This window comes from Arvicanthis niloticus, chromosome 14, assembly GCF_011762505.2.
Source record: "Arvicanthis niloticus isolate mArvNil1 chromosome 14, mArvNil1.pat.X, whole genome shotgun sequence".
NCBI classification, from domain to species: domain Eukaryota; kingdom Metazoa; phylum Chordata; class Mammalia; order Rodentia; family Muridae; genus Arvicanthis; species Arvicanthis niloticus.
The window spans coordinates 35,201,315-35,226,243 of record NC_047671.1 but is presented as its reverse complement, the minus strand read 5'-3'; the positions used below and the strand labels follow the sequence as shown (position 1 = coordinate 35,226,243).

General features: G+C 43.6%; 1 protein-coding gene and 1 pseudogene across 1 annotated transcript in view; both read left to right on the top strand.

The window, feature by feature from the left end:
* Snx24 (sorting nexin 24) overlaps positions 1 to 24,929 on the top strand; it is a 141,883-nt gene that overhangs the window by 53,045 nt on the left and 63,909 nt on the right. The window lies entirely within an intron of this gene.
* Positions 5,622 to 7,491, top strand: LOC143434418 (putative ATP-dependent RNA helicase DDX23; annotated as a pseudogene).

Below are 24,929 nucleotides of genomic sequence, written 5' to 3'. Positions count from 1 at the left end.
GCCTCTGTTCATGAGAGGGCACATACAGCCGTCCATGGGAAAGCCTGGTGGTGGGTGGTTAAATCTGTAAGAGTCGATCTTAATGGCTTCAGAGTTCTCAGTGAATGTCCCCATAAAAATGGGCTTCAGGCAGACATCTTGGACTGGGAGATTTTGTTTGAAGATATTCTGTTCTTGGTGACTGTTTGTCTGTTCATTTGTTTATTTGTATGGTAGGTGGAGGGAGACGGGGCCTGGGACTCAAGAAGAGGTGTGTGGGATGGTTAAACTTGACAGTTGAGTTCATTGCACCAGTGCACAGTGAGGTCCCACTACCTGGTAGAAGGCTGTGTGACTCTGGGTCTTTACTGTATTGATCAGAGTGGCCCTGCTACCCACTCAGGAGCCAGGATATACAGATGTTTCTAACTACACCCCAAAGCTGTCACAGAACAGCATCAGGCCTTGACCGCTTGACTGGAGCTTGCCTGAGTTGGTACTGGATTAAGGTCCTTTTTATATGTGTACTCAGCTGCCACGCCTGTCTGTAAGGTCACACTATGCCCATACTTTACATATGTATAAATATTACTTAGAAACTCAAGTGTGTGTTACTTTTACTCTACAAATCATTGCCATCCCTGTTGAAGGAACTCTGGTCTCCCAGGTAAATTATAGTCAAATGAATCCTGGCCGACTCAATTAATCATTCAACCACAGTTCAATATTTACTCTCTGGTAAGGTGTTCATTAGGCATGGAGATAAAATTAGAATAACAACCAAGGGGTGGGCAAAAAAATGTGTATATAAGAACATACATGTATAAATCTGTTAACCCAAGGCTGGGTTCAGTGCCCAGTACTTACTCACATCAGCCAGCTTAAAACTGCCTGTAACTCCAGTTCCAGAGAATTCGATGCCCAGTGGCCTCTGTGGGCACTTGTACACTTGTGGTACCTATAAATGTGCGTACACACACACACACACACACACACACACACACACACACATTTGAAAAACAAAACATAGACTCTTGCGGTAAACACAAAGAGCTTTCGTGAGTGTGGAGCCTCTGTGTGTGTGTGTGTGTGTGTGTGTGTGCGCGTGCGCGTGCGTGCACAGATTTATAGTTTCTCTGCAGTCTTAGGGTAATCTTATAACTTATCCCAAATGACATGAGGCCTTGATAGTTGTGAGCGATAAGAGCAGTGAACCTGGACAGTCTGGAGACAGCCATGGTGCCCCTCACTCTCAGCCTTATCTCCCTTCATGTGGTTCAGCCTCGGTTCTACCACACCCCTCTCTTGTCACCTGCTTCACGAGGAGTGTTCTGAACACTGCTTGTTGTTTTCCTTACTCAGTGCAAGTCCAGAGAGTGAGGACAGCAGCGTGAGTCTGACTCCAGTCAGTTTTTTAGAAGACCAAGAGCATAAAGCCCAAGTATTTGGAAGCAGCGGATTTGCTAAGGTGCTAACACATACATTCCGGTCTGGGTAATTGAAAGGGAAGACTTTAATTCTGGTTATCTCACAATACAAAGACTGAAGCAAATTACATGAAATGGTAGGATATGTGATAATTAATGTCCCCCATGATCCTGCCCATGCTGCCGTGGCCTTTAGAAGGGAAGGCAGTGTGTTCATTCAGCCAGTCCCAATTCTTGCTTGATGCTTTTTGCCTGACCTGAAAATGCATGTCCCAGAGGGTAACTTATCTTTTTTCTTTTGAGTGTTAGGTAGTTGGCACTGTGGCTGAGGGGTGGGTCTATACAGCTGAGGGGTGGGTCTATACAGCTGAGGGGTGGGCCTATACAGCTGAGGGGTGTGTCTATGTAGCCGAGGGGTGGGTCTATACAGCTGAGGGGTGGGTCTATACAGCTGAGGGGTGTGTCTATGTAGCCGAGGGGTGGGTCTATACAGCCGAGAGGTGGGCCTATACAGCCAAGGAATGGGTCTGTACAGCTGAGGGGTGGGTCTATACAGCCGAGGGGTGGGTCTATACAGCTGAGGGGTGTGTCTATGTAGCCGAGGGGTGGGTCTATACAGCCGAGAGGTGGGCCTATACAGCCAAGGAATGGGTCTGTACAGCTGAGGGGTGGGTCTATACAGCCGAGGGGTGTGTCTATACAGCTGAGGGGTGTGTCTATACAGCCGAGGGGTGGGTCTATACATAGTGTAGGAAGTGCTTGAACAAGTGTTGTCATACGTAGGGTGATCTTTGATTGAAGCAAAGGAACAAAATGTGATCTTTACTAACAAGGAGGCTGCTGGAGTGAGTCCAGATTTCTTCCGCCTCCATCCTGTTCTGTTTTGTTTTTGTAAAATGAGGTCTATATAAGCAGAGAGGAAGAAATTGATAATAAAGGCTTACATTTATTCAACATTTTCTTAGTGCCAGATGCCATGCCAGGCACTTCACACCCCTAATGGCAGTTGTTTTTTGGAGGAGCTCCCTGTGGTTCGGTTCCCATACTGCTAATTTATTCTTTACAGATGAGAGGAAGGAGAGGCACAGGGTTCAGTGACCATAGAGTGGCAGGGTAAGCCAGCAGGATGTCAGTGTCCGCTCTGCAGGACGGGAGTTCCCAGGGTTGCCCGCAGTCCTCAGTGATCAGAAAATGATTCAGGTGCCTAGACATTGTGTAACATCACAGGGAGACAGTTACTCTCTTTGCTTCTAATTCCACGTCTTTTCTTACCACCCACCTAAAAAGATGTCTCCTCAAGCTTTCCTTGACATTATTAATCTCTCTTAAGAAGGAAGAGAGCTAACTCCAGCCCAGAACCTTCCGTTTGAAGCATACTTTTAAAAACGGCCCTTCTTTCTTACTCTGACCTTCTATTTATGGCAAGTGATGTTGGCTTTCTTTTCCTGGTTGGAGCATAAAATTGTCTTTATATTGGAGCAAAACCAATCTATTCAAAGGGAAATCTTAGGGCCAAGTAGGATGCAGATGTGGCCAAGTTATGAAGGTGGTGTGGGGCTTCATAATACGGGGAAATTTCTCAAGGGAGCAATCTGGGAGTGAGGTAAAAGCAGCATGGCTCTGGAGAGAGCCAGGCACCGGCAAGCCGGTCTCTCTGGCACCTTCTCTTCTCCCTTTCGGCAGTCCTCTGTGTGACTTCACAGTACCTGTTCCAGACACAAACGGATTCGTAACTTCACAGCCGTGTAGCCGCATTGGCATTGGAAAGGGGAAGTATTTGGCGCTATTAGCTTTAAAGCCAGAAGGAACAGTGTGTGGGCACAGGGCCTTAGACTTGGTGTCTTGGTGTTTGAGAAGCAATTAAGTTCTATTTATAAGTAGATTCCAACTGTATCCGACTCATCAGTTTTTGTTCTTTTTTTTTTTTTTTTTTTCCTGACAGTACAACAAAGGGGTGGGGGGTGGGGAGTCTTGAAACATTTAAACTTCTTTGCACAGTATTATCAAAGTTTTCACCTGAGTAGTTATAGCACACTAAATGGTAATTCTATTTTTTTTTTTTTTTTAAAGAGGACTGTGCAATTAGATTTTAGTGAGATTGAGACTTCAGTGTCTCTTGGTATATTTGTCAGGACAGAGTCACAGGTAGTTTGCAAGTGCTCACGGACAAATCGGGATGGTGAGACATTGAAACCAGCACGAGTAGATTGCCCTCATCACCACATAGACAAAACAGTCAGGAGGCGGGCTCGGCGCTGTAAGCACAAGTGGCATGATATAATGAAGTTGTATTCCATTAGGCTTCTGTGTGCGGGGAGCAAGTGTCATCACCCGAACGTGGCCGCATCTCTGTGATACATCCTCATCTGTTCCGTCAACTAGTTTTGCTCTGATCAATAAGCAGTTTTCTGTGGCCTTTCACTGCTGTCAGATGTCATGGAGTGATGTAAACGCACGTCAGAAACTAGAAACTTGACAGCTCACCCAGAGTGGGCAGAGACAGAGGAGGGAAATCGCCGCCACAGTCACAGGTGACAGCTGACATCGCCTTGGGGTGACTGATTGGATACTGTAGCAGCGGGCGATTTTCCAGCATCAACACAAAGAAGATGATCCTGTTACATGTAAAAGACAGAGCAGATGTTTCCAAATAATTTAAGAAAAAAAAAAAAAAAACATTGTTCTTTTAAGTTGTAGCACGGTGATTATGCGATTTATATAAAACATTCCAAAAATAATGAGGTTTTGGCAAAAGGAAGATCAAGGCGGATGAAAATATATTTCTAGAATTTTTTTCTACCATCTATTGCTCAAATTATGATTAGAAGTATTTGTCAGTCACAAAAAGTTGTAACCCCAATAAAACATTTACTCTAACTGTGTTCATGCAAAACAGAAAGGAAAGGATCGCGTCCAGACACAGGAAGTTGCCCAGGGTTGTAGCCCAATGGAAAAGCCAGAGGATGAGCTCCTTGCCGACCCAAGCCTGACTGTTCAGATGCACAAAGCACACTGGATGGGTGGGGTGGTCAGTGAGGACGGTAGGGAGTGAAGACTGGGACCTGGTCAGGGGAGAATGGGGTGTGAGGAACAGTTACTTTTCTGTCCACGTGAATGTTCTACATTTCAAAATGTTAATAACAATTTGAAAGTGCTTGGAAAGAAATGTGGTATCACCAAAGGACACGTGTTCTAAGAAAATTCTAGTTATATTCCTGTTACTACAAAAGCGTTCAGGATTGGGGCTATAGTCAAAGCTCAGTGGTCAAAGTGTTTCCTAGCATGCAGGAAGGCCAGACTTAGATCACCCAAGCGCCGCATAAACCCAGGTATGGTATCTTGTGTGTGGAATCCCAGAACGTGGGAGAGAAAGGCAGAAGGGTAAGAAATCCAATGTCATCTTCTGCTACATAATAGATCTGAGGCCAGTGTGCTTCACACAAGACTCTGTCCCAAACAAACAAACAAATGAACATGTACTCAAGATCTTCAGGGATCTGGAAACACAAAGAAAGGGGAATTAGGGTTTTGGGTGCAGAGTGGTAGGAGAATTGTCTGACCGAAAAGGACCTGGATATATCACCTTCCAAGGAGCATAGGAAACTATCACAGACTCTTGACAGAACAAAAATAAAAGACTGGGACCGGGAGTTCCCCATCTAAAGATTCGAGAAGCATCAGTCAAGGGATAGCCATGAAGAAGGCAGCTACTCTTGCTCTCCTCCCTGCTCCAAGTCTATAGAGAGAGAATGAGCAGTGACACAAAGAATGAGGGAAAGGGACAGAGATCAAGACAATGATGGACCTAGACAGGACTAGGACCTTAAATTTAAGTGATTACAAGATTATCTCCTTGACCAAGGAAAATAGATAAATAGATAAATAGATAATAAACAGAGCCTCTTAAGAATGAAGAGGATGAACATGGTGGTAAGAAACCTAAGCTCTAACGAATCCTCCTGGAATTCTGGCCAAGAAAAGACTAAGGAGGAAGATGAAGCTTAGTCCACGCTCCTCTTGAAAGCAGAGCAAGAGGCTCAGACTCTAAAGTCACAGCAGCAGGAGGGTGATGTGCCACACAGAGCAGCAGGAGCTGGAAGAGTGATAGGTGATGCTCAGAGAGGGGGAAAAGAGAGGATTTAGGAAGATGCTGGAAGACTCTGGAATGTTGGGAGTGCAGAGACAGGAGGGAACAAGAGACCAGTGGAGAGGAATATGAGGAGGAATGGTAGTGAAGGTTGGAAAGAGAAGGAAGAGAGCGCAAGGGACTGCACAGTGTTACATCCGAACAGTGACCACAAGTTTGTCATTGAGTAGGATGTTTCTGAAGATACCTCCATTGACTACAAATGCCTGTAAAACAAACAAACAACAAAAACAAAGGAAAAAAGCACCAAGCTGCTGGTCACTGCTCTTCCAGAGGACCAGAGTGCAGTTTCCAGCACCAGTGTCCAAGGGTTGGTTCACAACCTGTAGCTTTAGCCTCTGGCCCCCACAACCTCTGCATAGGGCGTATGCAAACACACATATTCTCATTCATTCCCCCACCTCAACCCTTTCTCTCACTTAAAAGTAATAATAATAAAAACAAATCTTAAAAACAAAGAACAGCACCGGATGCATTTGTTGGAATTCATGATTCATTATGGACATCAACATAAAGCAGCAGAATCAAGAGCAGCCATATTTCTATGAAGACTTGATGGAAGAAGCAAACTCTGGAAGAGAAGGAGCAGGAGGAAGAAGGACTCGCATGAGAAGCAAGCCAGGCAGCATTGGGATCACCTTTCGTCCCAGACATTAGATAAGATGACAGACAGACAGACAGACAGACAGACAGACAGATGCATCTTCCTTGAGGACTATAGTGTTACCACCAAAGGTAGCAAGATTCCCAGTCCCATGTGACCACAGACAGAGTCTTTTCATCTCCTGGAGGCCATTGCTAAGTGTTACAAGAAGCCAACACTGATGTAACATCTGGCAGTTCCCAGTGTGCTACAGAACCATGACATCATAGGTGACGATGGCTGAAACTAGCCATGGCAAGACAGCAGTCTTCCTCATTCTGTTACTTGTCTGAATCACCACAGTTCCCAGAACTGCAAGAGTCAGGATAGGGCCCTTTTATCATTCTGGCTCCTACCTGTGACTTGCCTCAGCAGACTAAGGAAGAAACCACCAAGCATGGAAAGCTACTAGGTATGTTTCATGTGGCTGCCATTGGTGGCATCTCCAGAGAAGACCAAAGCTTTAGGCTACACATGAACCCCAAGATATCTGATTGATGTACAGAAGAACGCTACCTGTGGAGTTTGGGATGAGGCAGATAGGATGATTTACAGAAGCTTTGAGCTAGATGTTCTGAAGATCCTGGCATGCAAGCCTGTCAGCAACCCAAAACCAGACACAGATGAGGCTGAGAACCTGAAGATGGTGGCCAACTTTAACAAGTATCATCTAACAGTCATGTTCATGGCTACCATGCCCCTAGCCATGGGGCATCTAGGCAGGAGCTCCCTTCAGTGACTTGTTGTAGGCAAGCCCCACGGACATGTGGAACAAAAGGTCTCCTGTCAGAATCAGAAACAAGGGAAAAGCTACTGGCAATCTTGGAATGTCATTTTGATCCATCCACCATCATTTTTGTCAACCAAGAGGGTTGTAACATGTTGGCAAAGTCCCTAGAAAAGACAGAGTACTGTGTGTATACACTGCATGGAGGAAAAGGCCAGGAACAACAAGAATTTGTTCAGCCTCAAGGAGCCAAGGCTATTTTGTTTGGTTGGTCGTGGTCATACCCAAGATATGTCTAAGGTTGTCAACTACGTTATAGCAAAAAATATTGACAGTTAAATTCACTGTACTGGTCACATGGAACAAGCAAAAATGAGTGGTGTAGCAATCATAAGAACTCAGCTATCTTCTATGAGCTGGAACAACTTTCCTAGAGAGCCCAGTGTCATCTTGCCTTACAGAGCTGGTGAGCCACCCAGATGCTTACCACCAGCAGGAGCCATACACCTCACCAGGAAGCTCCAGGAAGAAGCCGTTCTTGTTTGACGGGACACCTCCATTTGATTAAAGGTTGTGCCTTGGTGCTGGTGCCTGTTCTTTAAGACCCTCATATCTCTTTTTCTAGATTCTCATTCTTGTTTTGGAGACAATTAGAAACAACCATATGCCGTAGCCTTACACCGCCAAGGTTGATGGCCAGCGTGACGGGCTACACAGGGTAGGAAGCAGGGAGCTTGGGGATTGTCCTGATTGCCGATTGCCGAGTGGCTATTTATCAGTATTCCCCTAGACAGAACAAACTTGGCCACCTGATGGGACCTCGTGAAGCACAAAGGTGGGTGTGTAACTGTGTGTTGTAGTGACGTTGTTGAAAATTACCCAGGGTATCTGGCATCGGATGGTATATGTCGCTTTAGTAACTGTCTCCCCCATTTAGAGTATCAAATAGATTAAGGGTCTTTAGAACTGTGCATAGTTGTATGCCTTGGGGTGCTGTGTACTCTAGACACCCCTGCCCCAGGGAATTGTTTTAGATACAGGGACAGGGTAAGTTGGCTCTGTCCATCTTTTAAGTCACAGAGTGAAAAATTTTTTTTTCCTTTGAGAAAATAAATTTGTATGTTCTATGAGTAAATGCATGGATATTAAAAAGCAAGCAAACAAACAACAAAACCGTTCAGGGCCTGCAAGAGGCTCAGGAGATAAACATACCTGCTGCCAAGCCTGACAGCCTAAGATCCACGTGTTGAAAGGAGAGAACTTGCTCTCCTCTTAGGTTGTCCTGCCCTCCCCACACGTGTGTGCGCTCACACACATGCTAAGTGATAGTTTATTTGTAAGATTCCTTAGTTTTATGTATGTGTGTCAGCATACGCCACCTAATATGGAGTGGGTGGGTGGGGGTGGGGATATGCATGACCATGGAGTCCACCTTGGAGTCTAGAAGAGGGATCAGATCCCCTGAAGCTGGAGGTACAGATTGTTGTGAAGAGCCCCACCCTGGGGGCTGGCAACCAAAACCTGTCCTTCTGCAAGATCGAGGTTCTCTTAATCCTGATCTCATGACTTTTTGTGAATATATATATATATATATTCTCTTTAACAGCTAAAAGGCTGATGGTTATAGACCTTGAATACTATTGAAGGTCTTGTAGCTAGTAAACAAGAAGGTGGAATTTGAGCCCAAGTTCTTAGACTCCAAAGATAAATTCAGAGTCCCTGTAACAGTGCTGAAAAAGTTTAAATGCTGAACCCAGCTAGTCATGGTGACACACTCTTGTGATCAGGGTTCAGGGGGCGGTGATGCTGGAGGCTTGTGAGTTCAAGGCCAGCCTGGGCTACATAACAAGTCCCTGTCTCAATATATAAGTAAATAAATATATTTTTAAAATAAAGAAAATGCCAGGGATGGGTAGTTGAGCACATATATCCTCTGAAGACACATCTGGCTATGCAGTGTAGAGTGAATATGGGTGGTCCTTTATTACTAGGCTTCCCCTTAAGATGCCATTTAGGCACTAGGTACCTTTCCTTCCATCTCCCATCGTAACCGTCATATGGATATAGTAGGTTAATCAACATGTCTTCCTTGTGTTCTTTGGGGGCTAGAACTCACTACACAGAGGTTTTAGCCACCAAAAGCACTTACTAAATATATGCTGAAGGAATAACTCCAGTATTTAGGGCAACAATGTCATATCACAGTGACAGCATTTTTGTGTGTGTGTGTGTGTGTGTGTGTGTGTGTGTGTGTGTGTGTGTGTGTGATATACAGAGGACAACTTTGTGGGTATTTCTCCTAAGAAATGATATCCACCTTTTTTATTTTTATTTTTTGAGACAGGCTTTGTCACTGGCCTGGAGCTTGACAGGTATAGCCCCTCTCCCAATCTCTGTGCTTCCAGACCCCCCCCCCACACACACACAAGTGTGTGCAAGCATCATGATAGTTACATGGTTCTAGCGATTGAACTCAGGTTCTTGTGCTTGCAAAGTGAGTACTCACTAGCAGAACCGTCTTCCCAGCCCAGAAACCGTGAGACTGTATCTCATTGGTTCTCTCCCACAAAGTGTGTGGTTGGGTGATTCCTTCAAGAGCATTCTTTCCACCGAGGACTGCAGCACTGAGGCCACGTGGCATAGGAGCTTAGAGATTCGAGACAGAAAGATAGTTTATTCTTGAAATAGTAAGCCACTATTTACTATTAGGAGTAGGAGCTGTAACAGGAGACAGTTGGGGAAGTTAAGATCACCAGAGGTCAAATTCACTTTGAGAATGAGAAAGTTACTTGAAACAATCTAATGGGAGAAAGTTACTTTGGAACTCTGATCCCTCCCACCCACCCATGGGTTTCAGTTATTTATTTTTTATTTTTATTTTTTGCATTGTTCTCATTGTGCTGAAACCTCCCCACTAAAGCTGATCTCCCGGGCTGCTTCTGTCTGCATGGCCCCACGATGTCTAAGTCTTTGCTCTTCACTGTTGCTTTTGAAGTTCTTTGCTTGTTCATTTCAGGGTCAGCGATATAAGACTAGGGAGAGGAGTTCAAAATTAGAGTCACCCCCTATTGGGCTGCGAGTGTGAGGGGCAGCCAGCCTTCTGTGAGGGAGCCAGCAGGCAACAGAGCAGAAGAAAGCTAAGTAATAAGTAACTCTTGCCGATAGAGGTTAGCTAACAGCTAGAGGTTTCATGGAGACCTCGGATTTGGATGCGGTTGGTCATTCTACTGTCCCATAAAACTTAAAGGGTTTTCTCTGTTCTTACACACGTCTTCTAGATCTCAACAGTGTACAGCTATATGGGCCCCCACGTACCCTGTGCAGTACTGGGAATTGAACCTAGGGCATTGCATGTGTTAGATCCTACTGCTGGGCTATGTCACAGTCTTATACCTCAAATTCTGTGTCCGTTATTGCTGGCCTCACTGACACCTCTGTCCTCACTGGCTCACTTTAAACAAAGAAGCCCTTCAGCTGTCCACCTATCCATAGCCTGTGGTGTGTCTGAGAGCTGATTGGTCAGCCTCATCTGGTGCATGATTTGGGATGTAGGCTTACCTGTGCTCTCATGGCATATTCTGTCATGGTTTTTTTCTCCCCACTCCCCTCAATTCTATACTGTACAGAAGATTTGTCAGCCGGCTTTAATTCTGTTATTGAGATCTATACAGCTTCACTTGCTATCTTCATTTGTTGTGAAAGAGAAGGCTTCTACCGAAGTATAAATGACTCTCCAGCTCCTAAGATGCCGTAAGGAGCAGAAGAATCCTGAAGCTGACGGGCTTCTGCCCCATTTAGCAGTAACCTTAGAATATGGCTTCTGCCACTAAGCACAGTAAACCTTCAGAGTGTGATTTGCTAGGAATTCACTATGCAGGCTTTTGTTGTTGGTGGTGGTCATGGTGGTGGTGGTGGTGGTTTTGGTTTTTCAAGACAGGATTTCTCTGTGTAACAGAGCCCTGGATGTCCTGGAGTCACTTTGTAGAGACTCTGTTGGCCTCGAACTCACAGAGCTCTGCCTGTTTCTGCTTCCCTGAGTGCTGGGATTAAAGGTGTGTGCCACAACACTCAGCTCACTATGCAGGCCTTTGACTTCTTCATAGAAGGAAAGGAGTAAATGTGCTGTTCGCTTGCTTAGTCTGCTCTTCTTTCTCCTCCTGGATTCACATCTAGTTCTCAGATATTTAAATAAAGAGGTGGTGCAGTTTCAGACTTGTGGATATGTGTGCCAGCCTTGATAGGAGTGATTTGTTCCTCACAGGTGCTGAGGTGTTGCACTGAGGAGTCTTCTAGATGTAATTAGCAGCAATCTAGAAATCACAAAGCCCCAATCCTCATGTATTCAGTAAATAATTCTAAGACAGAATTGATGTTACTTTACATTCTCGTTGCATCTGTCTGTCTGTCTGTCTATCTATCTATCTATCTATCTATCTATCTATCTATATCTATCGTGTGTGTTTGTGTCCGTGGGTGTGTATATGCTATGGCACATTTATAGAAGTCAGAGAACCGCTTTGCAGAGTCACTTCTTTACATGGGTTCTAGGATTGAACTCAGGACGTCAGGATTCGTGGCAAGTGCTATTACCTACTGAACCATCTTGCCTACCAGTAGGTTCTATTTGGAATGTTGCAGATGAACCGAGAGTCATCCTTGAGAGCAGTAAAGGTCATTTTTAAGGACAGGAAAGGTCCTTGTACTCTGGTCTCTGCCTCTTCCTCCTCTGTTGAGATGGACAGCCTTGCTGTATGGTTCATTCTGGCCCCAACCTCGAGGTTGTTGGGAATGCCTTTCCTTGTCAAATTCAAACTCCTCTTGCCTCAACCCCATAGTGTGGGGGCTGTCACAGTGATTCTTTCTCCTGTGAGGTCAATGATCATGTTGGATTAGGGTCCTGCCCTTTTTACCTTATTATAACCGAAAGCAGTTACCTCTTCTAAAGGACCTCTCAAAGTACAACCTTACTAAGGGTTAGAGAGTCCACATATGGATGGGAGGCAATTAACACAGTTCAATCTACAAGTGAGGTGGTCTCAAAGAGCTTATGTCCCTTTCTGGTAGTTTGAATGGGGAAAGTCCCCCGTAGGCTCAGGCATTGGGAAACTGTTCTCTCTTGGTGTTGTTTGGAGAGGTTTAGGAGGTGCGGCCTTCCTGAAGGGAGTCAGGCTTTTCGGTTTTATAACATCTACTTCCATTTCTCCCTCTGTGCTTCATGATTGTAGCTGAGTTGTGATTTCTCAGCTTTCTGTTTAAGCTCTCCTGCCTGCCTGCTGTCCTATCTCCCTTCCTTATGTTGCCTTGGTCACCGTGTTTTATCACAGCAACGGAAAAGTAACTAGTATGCCCCATTCACTGGAAGAATTCTTCCTTAGGCTTTGGAAAAACCGATTTATATTATTGGAAGATTATATTGCTTTATAGTTAATTATGTTCCCTTTTTGTGTTACTAAGTTGTAAGTCTCCTAAAGGTGTAGATTAGAATTACTCGGCCTGTGTCTAGTACAGAGCTTGGCACTGTATTTATTTGAAATCTAATAAATAGTACATAGAGCTTGAGAGCCAGATGAGTGCATGTTAAATGTCTAATTTAATTTTCTGAAATATGTACAAATGGGAGGGAAAAGGCATTTGGGAAAAACTAGGTGTTCACCAAAGCCACAAGTCCTGAAGACAGAGCAGAGCATCATCTTCCTGGCATGCAGTCTCCAACTTTGTGTCACCCAGCGCTGCCTGGGAATAGAGCTCAAACAAACTTCAGAGTCTGTGCTGTGGCAAGAGCGCTCTTCTAGGTACAAACTCAAGGCTGTCTATGTCTGATCTATAGAAAAATTTATGTTATACTCAGTGCAATTACAACTTTTTGCCACTTATTAAGACTTCAGAGATACAAACCAGTAGCCCAGTAATTGCTTTCTTGAATCTGCCTTTAATAATTACATTTAGTAAGGCTGTATCGAAAATTAGAAAGGCAGAGACTAATGGAAAACTAGATTTTTCACTGAATTAGAAAGCAAGACAATCCATATATTGACAACACTTCAAGTTGAAACAGATCAGGAAAACTGTTTTGGACTGTTTGCGCAGAGAGCCAGACGCCGGCTGATGGGCAGCGGCACCCGTGGTTTATGGAGGCAGAGAAACTCTCAGAGATTTCATGTAAATCGGCAGGCTGAGGGGAGAGAGTCCAGCTCTGATTTTGGGAGAAGTCATTTGAATCTTTTAAAGCCTGGAATTTCTCTGTGGTGCTAACGAAGCAGTAGAAAATAAAGAATTGTGTTAATGAAGTGGAAATATATTTGAATTGAAAAAAACAAAAAACAAAAAACGGCGCACAACTCATTTGGGGGTCATCTCTTCACCAGAGAGAAACCTGAGCAGGGGAATGGTAGGAGGGTTGTTATATTTCTTTCTGTGGTGTTGGATGTAGTGTTTTTCGTGACCAAGAAAATTAATCACTTCAGTTTCCTTGTATTTCAGGAACCTGTCAGAGAGATGTATATGAACTCTTCTGGGTTGTTTAGGTATTAGGAAAGTGACGTCATAATCATAACTAAATCAAACAAAATCATTGCCATGTCTTCACCTGTCACAGGGTTGGAGGCCAAGAGACAAAGTCAGATAGGCTTTCACCTACTGGCTTTCCTCCTGTCTCAGATCCTGGCTCCACTGGTTACTTGTGCGGGGTCCAGGGAGCCCTTCTCAGGTGCAGGGTTACGGGCACTTCAGAAACACTGCCTTCCAAAGGAGATGAATCTTTTTAGTAGTGACCTGTTAGCCTGGAATGGAAGGCTAGCATTTGTGTACAGCCTTTGCCACTGGCATCTTTTATGTATCCCTCCAAGAGAAGAGGTTTTGAAATGTCCAGAGCCAGAGAAGCCAGGTGGCACGTATTCTTGAACCAGCCTTATAGCATTTCTTTTTAGGTCAAGAAGAGAGAAGTAAGAAAAAGAAGCCAGTAGGATAAGATCAGAAGAGAAAGTGCATATGTGGTTAAGGCTTTCTGAAAACCACTGCCAAGCCGAGATAAACCTGGGTCTTTAGTTTGACAGACTGAACTGATCTCATAGCAGAAATCCCACAGGCTGGGGGAGTTGGGCCGGGGCAGGGAGAGCTCAGGATGAAGGTGCCTGTAGAACACATCTGCTTTTTGCAAGAGAGGGGCAGACCAACACAGTTAGCTGGAAGAGGCTGCTACTGAAAGGGGAAAGGGGACAGGGAGGGGGAGGGCTGCAGGGTAAGCAGGCATGCCTGGTTATGGAGGAATGGGTATTTGATTGTCCGTGCACTGTGTAAACTGTGGTACAGAGTATGTATACATGAGTGCAAGTCTCTACCTTAGAGCAGACTTGGAACACACATACCTGACAATGCAGTGGTAAGATGTTACACTTAAAATATTAAAATGTAAAGCAGTACCTGGTCATCCACCTTACATTATAGATGACAGAAAGCAGAGAGCTAGGAAGTTGTTTTCCCATGTTTCCGCCTAACAAGCGTTAAAGAGGGAGGTGGTGTTTGGCGTTCATGATTTATGTAGGCTTTTTTTTTTTTTCAAACTAAACATTTTCAGTCAAAAAACAGTGTGTCTGTGTGCTATGTACTCTGTGTAGAAAATACAAGAAAAAAACTTGAAAAGGAGGAAGAAAAAGAGAAAATATAGAGGGGACAAAAAAAACTCACGATTCACTAAAAAATTCTCCTCCATCTTCCACTCCCACCCCTGACTCCCCACCCCATTTCTTTCTTACAAAGGACATGTGCGCAGGTTCCATCAGGCACACTGATCACACTATTACTGAGTTAAAAGAGCCCCTCTTCCAAGAGCCTACTTTTGGTTTGTTCTGGTTGGGTGGAGCTTGCAAGAAAACCCAGGTCAGCTTTGAACCTGTAATGTCTTAGTCTTCTGGTTGCTAGAATTACAGCATGTACTCGCCTGCCTAGGTTTGTTTTTTGTTGTTGTTTTGTTTTTTGTTTTTTGGGGTTTTTTGTTTGTTTGATTTTAATTTTAACAAAGTTAACAGTATAATTTCAGTTACGTATGCTGTTCCTAATTTTTCCTTAAAACATTGCACTGTTTATAATTTTTGTCATTGAAATATACTTTTTAAAACATAGTTTTGTCTTAGTTAGGGCTACTGCTGCTGTAACAAAACACCATGACCCAAAAGCAAGTTGGGGAGGAAAGGGTTTATTCAGCTTATACTTCCATAGCACTGTTCATCACCAAAGGGAGTCAGGACAGGAACTGAAACAGGGCAGGATCCTGGAGGCAGGAGCTGCTGCAGAGGCTGAGGTGGGTGGGTGGGTGGGTGACGGTGGTGGTGGTGGTGGTGGTGAAGCTTTACTTACTGGTTTGCTTATCATGGCTTGCTCAACTTGCTTTCATATAGAACCCAGAACCACAGGGATGGCATCACCCACAATGCCTGAGCCTTTCTCTAGCCATCACTAAATAAATGTCCTGTAGTTGGATCTTATAGAGGCATCTTGTCCACTGAGGTTTTCTTCTTTCAGATAATTCTAGATTGTGTGTCACGTTGACACAAACTCAGCCAGCACAACTTTCTTATAAACATAAAAGCGAGACATTATATTTCAATTTTAGCTTGGTGCTTTGTACAATAAATACTATGTATCAGTATATGACTGTATATTATAGAGATAATCACCGCTTTGTGCTCTGTGGTCTGTCGTGTGTGTGTGTGTGTGTGTGTGTGTGTGTGTGTGTGTGTGTTCCTGTGTATTTGTGCCAGTACACTTGTGTGGGAGTGCACATACACATGTGTGCATATATATGGGGGGGAGGGGTCCAGAGGATGACCTCAGGTGCCATGCCCAGGACTACCATCTGTCTTCTTTGGGACAGACTCTCATGATGGCCTGGAGCTCATCAATCAGGCTAGGCTGGCTGATCAGTGAGCCTCAGGGACCTTCCAATTTTCAACTCCCGAGCACTGGATTGTAAGCCTTGGCATCATTTGTATGTGGGTGCCAGGGATCGAACTCATGTCCTGGTGCTTACAAGGCAAACTTTACCATTCTTGCAGCCCCCCTGTTAAATTTTTCATGTGTATTGATTCCAAGTAATGTACTCTTGTGGTTTGTCTCCTGAAAGCCACATAATAGTACAGATAAAATTTTTATTTCCTACTACCCACTATATTTAAATTATATGTCCTGTTCCTGAGAGCCAGGCAGCTTACCTTACGTCTTGGAAAATGTTGTTTTGTCCCTTTTTGGATGACACTGTGATTTTAGTCTGAGAAAAGCCAGGCTGAGCGTAGCTGTCGTGGGGAGCAGAGTTCCGGACATACATGTAGAGAGCAAATCATGGCAGGAGGCAGTAGTTGCTTATTCTGTGAGACATTTTTGTCTAAAAATAAAAAAAAAAAGGACTGTGTCCAAATGTTTCCTTTAAACCTGTATGCACTGGTTCATGGGGGGAAATGCTTGCCAGGAGTTCCGCTACTACCTTGTCTGTGTTTTTGGCCGGGGGATAGGGATTGAACTATGGGTTGAGGCTTGCAGAGCAGGGCCCGCCTGCAACACTTATCAGTGTCTGAGTTCTCCATGGTTTTCTGCTTTAGATTTTCTGTGGGCTCCTGGGAATGCCTGAATAAGAGCTTTGCATGTTCAGTTTCTCTGGAGACTCCTCCGTATAGCGTGTGATGAAGAGTAAGCAGCCCATACAAAGAGCAGAAAAGCCCTCAACATGATTATATTTCTGCAAGTCAACACCTTTTCCTGAATCCATTGTTCTTTTTTAAAGCAGTCAGACAAATTAAGTGATTATGATATATCATGTAACCAGGAGAATCTCTTTGTTTGGTGGAAGAGAGATCAATACAAGAAGCGCATGGAATGGCCTTTTTCTCTCTTTCCTTAGCAGCTCCTGGTATGTGGGTTTAGAAATGCTGATTCCACATAAGGAATGACAGAGATTCATGCTGAGTCCCAGCTTCTTAGAAACCCAACTCCTCTCCCAGGCCCTTTGCCTCTGGGGTTGGCCCTGTGGATCTAGAAAAAGTAATAATTGGTCTAATGCAGAAGTTTAACTGTAATTTTTATAAATAAATTTAGTACTTAAGCTCCGGGACACAGGCTTTTGTTTGTTTTCAGTGGGTTAATCTAAACCCAACACAACCCTGTGGATTGTTTCTGTGCTTTCCGAGATGTGACCTCATACATCTGCGCTTGCATCTTCAGTGTCGTCCACGTTGACCACTCTGCTGGAAATCGCCACTGCTCCCCCAGCAACCATAGTGTCTTTTTCCTGTCTCCTGGACTAACACATGAAATTCTGTGAAACTAGCATTCCCCCCACCCCCCCACCCCCCGCCACTGCTCTTCTTTAAAATTGTGTTTATTTATTATTTTGGGAGAGGCTCAGACTGGCTTTGAACGTTCTGTCTGTCTGTAGGAGCAGTGGCTGAGAGCTTACATCTGATCCACAGTCACCCAGCTGGCATGATAGGAAGGTAGAGAGCTGGAGAGAATGAAAGAAACCAAAGGCCACACCTCCTAGTTCTTCTGAAACAGTTCTCCCAGTGGGGAACCAAACATTCAAATGTGTGAACCTATGGGGGCAGTTCTTGTTTAAACCACCACACTGTCCTGCCTTAACCATTCTGAGTGGGTGTTAGTGTTACAGACACTCACCACTGCACCTGACTTAGCCACATTAACAGTACACGGCAGACCTTTTGGCTGGAGTCCAGGACATCCTAGGTTCTCAAAAAGTATTTGGAGACAGTTACTGAGTGAAGTGACTTGAAAAACATTTTCTCCTAAGGTAGTTAGCATCTCTGAGTTCTGAAGGAGCTTTATTACCTATTTCCTGATAACAGAAATAAGATGTGCTCTGGTACAAACCCTCATTTTAGATACAATTAAAATCACTGGCAACCCTACTACTCCAAGGCCTATTTTGAGGTTCTCTTTCTATTTATAAGGTGGGAACATAGCAGCATCCAGGCAGGCAAGGTGCTGGAGGAACTGAGAGTTCTACATCTTCATCTGAAGGCTGCTAGCAGAATACTAACTTCCAGGCAGTTAGCACTAGGGTATTAAAGCCCAGACCCACAGGGCCACACCTACTCCTACAAGGCCGCCTCCCAACAGTGCCACTCCCTGGGCCAAGCATATAATTGCCGACAAGATGATACAGGTAAAATTTTTTAGACTTTTTCAGTTGGTACTGTATTATGAATGTTTTCTCAAAGCATTGCTATAAGACTCTTGAATTTTTTTTCTGAACAAAGATTTTAAAATATTACAGCGTATTTGGCATCAATAGTCTGTTTCATCTGTCCGTGGAGTCTATTCTGTGAGGATGGTAATTAATTGAGATTGTGTTACACTTGATATCTCTCTGCCATTGAGATGCTCTTGTTTTAGGGGTAGCATGGCGGACAGTGATGCCTGGGCTCCTGCAAGCTGTTCGAGGGAGCTGGGATTGGACTTGTGTGCTCTCAGGACAGAGGGAGTCAGTCAGTCGGTATTGACCTAGGGAGTGAAGGCCTGAAAAACTAGCCTGCTCTGCACAGGTGGTGTCCAGCAGGGTGGGGAGTTGTCTGTGGTAAAGGTTCAGTGGGTAAGTTGCAGGTTCTGGAAGCAACTAAAATCATTGTTCTTTGTGTTCCTGTCGGAAGCCGTGGATCCATGATCAGAGGATACCTCTATAAACAGTTTGTGAGAAGAAAGGTGGGTTCCTGGTTCTCTGTGTGGCAAGCTACCTATGCAGCAGCCTCTGAGACAGGCTGTCTTCAGAAGCCCTTGTGAACTGTTTTCTGCTTCCTTTTGGGGACTTTGTCTGCCTCTTCATAATCAGCAAAAATTTTTCCTTCTCTTGCAAAGCATCTTGTCAACTGTTAGTGTACAGGCAGTTCCCAGCGGCCTCCCCTCAGCTGCTTGTGTCATGACCTACCGCCACTAGGTGTACCAGATGTGTGTGGCAAATAAAAGGACCCACCTACCACCACAGCTCTCCCTGTTCCCTGTGTTCTCTCTCTCCCACTCTCTGTTCTTATGCATGCTTTCTCACTCCCTCCCTCCCTCACTCCCTCCCCCCTCCCTTTCTGCCCCCTGTCTCCCTCTCTGTTCCCCTTTTCTCTGCCCTCATGGCTCTGTTACCATCTGTCTGCCTGTCTACATGTCCACTCGTCTGTCTCTATCCCATCCCCAGGTCCTCACTCCTCTCGCCTCCCCCAATAAACCCCTTTACACCAGATCTGTTGTATGGCTGAATTTCTCAGGGTCGCACCTCAGCTCCAGGCTGCCACATACTTCATGACACAAAGACCAACGTGTTCTCCAGCGTGAGCGTTGTCAAGTCATTCTTTTTTTTTTTTTTTTTTAAAGATATGTATGTGAGTACACTGTAGCTGTTGTCTTCAGACACACCAGAAGAGGGCATCAGATTTCATTACAGATAGTTGTGAGCCACCATGTGGTTGCTGGGAATTGAACTCAGGACCTCTGGAAGAAAAGTTAGCGCTCTTAACCACTGAGCCATCTCTCCAGCCCCCTGTCAAGTCATTCTTACTTAATTAGTGAAGATCTTATATCACAGCTAGTTACAGATTTGCGCAAGTTAATAAGTAGTGGAGGTAAAATGTATTTATCTTCATCCCGTCAAGAATGGGATGGTTCCTAGAGCAGCTCCCCGGAATGGCATTGTTTAACAAATGCCGTTTATCATCAGCACAGCTCCGGCAAGTACAGCCATTGCAGCATCCACATTGAATTGAGCATCCGAGCCAAGGTCCTAAGATATTGAAGCTAATGAAAAACTGTGTGGACAATAATGTGTATGACCTGATGGGTTTGGCTGCATTTCTCCCCTCGATGAATTGATTGATTGGTTTTGTGTCATACTGATGATGTGGCTGAAAATAAGAAGAAAAACGAAGACTTTCATAGTCAAATAATCTGTCAAAAGGCGGCTGCTAAAACCACTTCTAGGGTGTAAGATTGAAAACTCAAAGTTGTGAACGTATCTATAATCCGGCAGTCCTACAAATATCAATAAACTCAAGAAAATCTTTCCTTCTGTCTCTGTAGGAACATTTCAGATATTTGACCTAACTGACATCGTTATTAAGATGTTTGAAAGCAGAATATGTGGAGGGGGAGGTTAGGTATGCCCATGGTCCCAGCGTTCAGGAGTGCAACATCATAGTTCTCAGGAGCTCGTGTTCCCTGCATCTCTTGCCATCTCAATTTTCAGGTTTCTGCTGACTCCCAAGCACTTTGCAAGACGAGCTTAGCTCATCCTGTGTATTTCCTTCCCTTACACATTCCGCTTTCAACCATGAACATGAGTTTAATTTGATAAAACATTTTAAATTTTAAACTTTTATTTACAGCATCTCTGTGCCTACCTGCACTCACATGCAGCCTTGGTCATGGGTGTTGCATAGAGGACTACTTTGTGGAGTCAGTTCACTCCTTCCACATCTACATGGGTGCTGGGAATCAAATACCTCACCAAGCCTGTGCAGCCAGCACCTCAGTCTGTTGAGCCACCATGCTCAAAATCAAAAGCATCGCTTCATAAGTCTTGAGTTGGTGCTGCTCAGTGCAAACTATGTCAAGTAAAGGCTGCTGCCAAATCATGTCATCTCCGGTTGCTTTTCCATTTGAGCCTGTATATTGTATATAGGCATAGATTGTATATATTAAGAGGGTAGGGGATTTTAAGACAGTTTCACTCTGTAGCTCAGGTTAATTTGAAGTTTATAATATAGCCCAAGCTGTCTTTAATTCTGGCTCAGCCTCCTCTTTTCTTGGACTATAAACATGAGCTATCATACCTCACATAAACTTGAAGTCCATACCCCTCTTTTTTGAAAGGCAAAATCTTTGGGATTGTCATTAGGATCTTATGTTTGAATTAGTATTAATCATCTCCCCCCTCCCCCATTTTTTGGTTAAGGGCTACTTAAAGTCTTCTCACTTCTTATTTGAATGTGAATGCTTTCTATGCTTCAAAATTCTCATTTTAGGATTCTTCTCTCGTTTTCAGGTCAGACTTTCTAACTTTGTGCCTCTGCCACCTTTCCTGTGATGTTTTTAAATTTATATCTTCAGAAGAATCCAGAAGTATACATGATAAACTTGAGTGCTCCTACATGCCTGAAGATTTACCACACCTCATATTTAGCAGATTTGGCAGGGATGGAACTGACCCACTATCAACACTGGGCTTTTCTGTAGATTCTGGCACTCAGTGTTGTGGAGAAAACATTTAATCACCCTAATCTTTGTTTTTGCTTTTTCTTCCAAATGTGCCCTGTCTTGGCATGCTTCTCTTCTGTCTCGATAAACACCGTGTCTAAAAGCAGCTTGAGGGAAAAAGGGTTTATGTGACTTCCAGGTTATAGCCTATCATTGAGGGAAGCCAAGGCAAGAATTCAAGGCTGAAACTAAGAAATGCTGCTCACTGGCTTGCTTCAGGCTGACCTTTAGCCTCCTTTCTTATAATCCCAGGCACCTAGCTGTGGCACCCCACCCCCCAAAGTGGAGTGGTCTTTTTGTATTATTCAGACATGTTCCAAGGCCATCTGATGGAAGCATTTCTTCAACTGAGGGTCCCTCTTCCCAGGTGTGTCAAACTCATAACACAAGCTACGTCGTATAGCAACACTTCGTTGTTTTTTGTAATTAAAAAAAAATCATGGGAGTAGATGTGGCTGTTCTTGGCTGGTCTTTCTACCTAGGTCTGGCAAACTTGCCTCTGTTTCTTTCTGTTTAGATATGGTCTTTCTGAAAGACCATGGCCAAAGCAACACAAAAGACTGTGTTACTGGGGTTACAGTTTCAAAGGTTTAGAGCCCATGATGGTGGAGCAGAGGCATGGCAGCAGGAACAACTGAGGTCTCACGTCTTGATCCATAAGCATGAGGCTGAAAGCATACTGAGAATGGCAGGAGTCTTTAGAAGCCTCAAAGTCCACCTTCAGTGCAACACCTTCTCCAACTAGGCCACGCCTCCTAATTCTTCCCAAACACTGCCACCTGGGGACCAAGTGTTCAAACAAGTGAGCCTATGGGGGCCATTCTCATTCAAACCACCATGGACTCTTTCCATGATCTCATGTTTGATCAGGAATTCTTCCAATTTTACATTGACTATTTTCTCTTGCCAATCAGTGTTTGCTGTTTTGGTCCTGTGTGCTGTCATGAATTTTCTTCTGAGAGAATTATATTGATATGCCCACCAGCCTCCCATACACATAAATACAACCAGGTATTATAAACATTATATTGTGGTAATTCTTTAGGTTTTTTTTTTTTTAAAGAGCATAGATAATTTTATATGTGTTTACTTTAAAGTTTTTGAAGCTCAGTTTTAACAAATTGAGAAAAACTACCTTTTCCCCCCACCCAAAACAGTACAGTTAATTAATAATATTTATCATTTCATCCACTTAGTATTTTAAAATAGAAAAAAATTTTATTTAGAATTAAATAAGAGAAATGTATTTTTTAACTTTTAAATTTAGTTGTCAAATATAATAATCTTCTCCACTTGGAGCCTTTCCTAAAATTGTTTGTATTGTGCATTTATACAGGGTCTCCATGTTGTCCTGGAGCTGTAGACCAGATTGGCCTTGAACTCACATTGAGTCTCCCATTTCTCCCACCTCTAAGAAGGAGGCTTGGGGCTTTATAAGTGAGTCTGTCCACTGGGACTTGGTATAATGCAGTATCTAAGGCAAATTCTGGAGTTAAATTGTGGTTTGAAAGAGCAGCCAAGTTGTATAGTCTCCCTATTTCCTACCTTATCTGGAAAGTGGGAACAATGGAACCTGTCATGTAGGGACTGGTAGTAGGAATTTAAAACGGGTTTTTACTGTGAGTAAAGAATTGGATTAGGTTTGCATGGATGGTCAATTCAAATCTTTTAAAATATAAATTATACACATATATGCATTAAATCTGTTATTCATAATAATATATCACTTTATCTTCTCTCTCTGGGCAATGTCTATGTTTTCTCTGCTTCATTTGAGATTTTCTGTGTCCTACTGGCTTTGAACTATGATGATGCTTTTGTTATGTTGATCTGTCTTTTTCTAAGGGTGTGTGTATATCTTCATTGAGTTGGATTTACCCACTTAGATATTTTCTGTTAAATTGGAATGGGGACCATCAGTGATTCCTTTGAATATATTTGCTTTACTTTCTAACCTTCATTGCCTGAATCTCTCTTCTCCTCTAGGGACTTCCGTTTATAGATACGTATTTTTCTGTTTAGTTATCATATGATTCACTGATAGTGTTTCTCTCTCTCTCTCTCTCTCTCTCTCTCTCTCTTTCCTTCTTTTTTTTTTTTTTTTTTTTTTTTTTTAGACAAAGTTTCTCTGTGTAACAGAGCCCTGGCCATCCTGGACTCATTTTGTAGACTAGGCTGGCTTCTAACTCGAAGAGATCCTCCTGTCTGTGTCTCCCCATTGCTGGGATTAAAAGCATGAGCCATCACACCCAACTATTTATTTTTTAGTTGTTTTCCCCTTCTGTTGCAAGATACTTGATCACACCGTGAACCCCAAGATTGTGTTATTTACTGAAAAAAGTTGTTTCCAGTTGTGGCTCACCCTTGGCACACACCTTTATTCCCTCTGGCTGGAATACAGACATACCCTTAGAATACACCTTTAATCCCAAACAATAAAGGTAGTTTTTTTGTTTGTAGAAGGAAGCAGCATGTTTGAAAGTGATGTCTAATGGAGTAGCAGACAAAGTGACGAATCAGAGAAAGATTTGACAGGTGGGATATGCCCAACTCTTATAAGAGAGGAAAAAGAGGCTACTTTCTAGAAAGCAGTGAGAAGAAGAGAGAAAGGAAGAGGAGAGGCTATTTTACCAGGAGAGTTTTATAGAGACAGGTTGAAGAGAGAACAAGCTAGACACAGGTAAAGACAGAATGAGCCAGAGAATGAGAAGAAACTAGAAGATTAGAATTTATTGTCAAAGTTAGTGTGAGGCCAAGTAGAGCAGTTTAGTCAGAAGCCAGATTGAATCAGTCAGGTTGGAGCAGAGTTTTGAGCCAGAACAGCTGAGTTGAATCAGTCAGCCAGAGTTCAGGATGAACTAGAATGGATGAGCTTATTTAGCAGCAAGTCTCAGAGGCTGAATATTGGACCTAGATTAGATTGTACAGAGGCTAGAAGCCTCCAGGACTAGGCCTAGGTTAGCAGACTGAGGCAGTAAGCCTCAGAGATGACAGTTACATCAGAGAAATAAAAGATAGTATTTACGCCCTCTCTTGTGTTTGTTTCATGCTGGATAGTTTTTAATTGCTAGAGTCTCAACGTCATCCTTCCTCCATGACTAGTTTGTTATTCATCATATCTAGTGTAAGTTTCATTGAGGATGTTGATGATTTTGTCCACAAGCCCCATTCCCGTGGTTTGGGTTTTCTTTTATGGCTTCCCCGTTTGACCCTTAGCCTTTCATCCCAGGATCTTGAACGTAAGAAATTGCCTCATAACAATAGTACCAAGACTAAGGGAATGTGTTTGTCCCCTAGTCTTGTGTCCTTTCTGAATCAGTGTCTGTCATTGTTTTTTCTTCTCTTTATAAGTTGCATTTCCTGCTGCTTTTCAGTTGGTTATCAAACTGGCTTGTGGGATGCATATTTTTATATTTCTTAAAAATATTAACTCATGTACAATTTTCTCTGCCTCTGTCCCCAGGGAGACCTTCCCTGCACATTGTTTAGCACTCTTGTCAAGCTCCGTGCCTGACTTGCCTGAGTATGTCTAGCTGGATACCATGTCACTTGTGCACAGATGTGTCATCCAGCTCAGTCATTACTCAGGGTCTCAGGTCCTTGAAGGCCAGGTTCCTTTCTTTTCATTTCTGAATCCTCGAGCCTAGGACAACTTCCAGGCACATAGTAAACCCTTTGTGCATATGTTAAATAAATTAACAGTTGAATGCCAGGTACTATTCTGGGTGTCTTCCACACACTGTCCTCTGAGTCCTGAGATGTCAC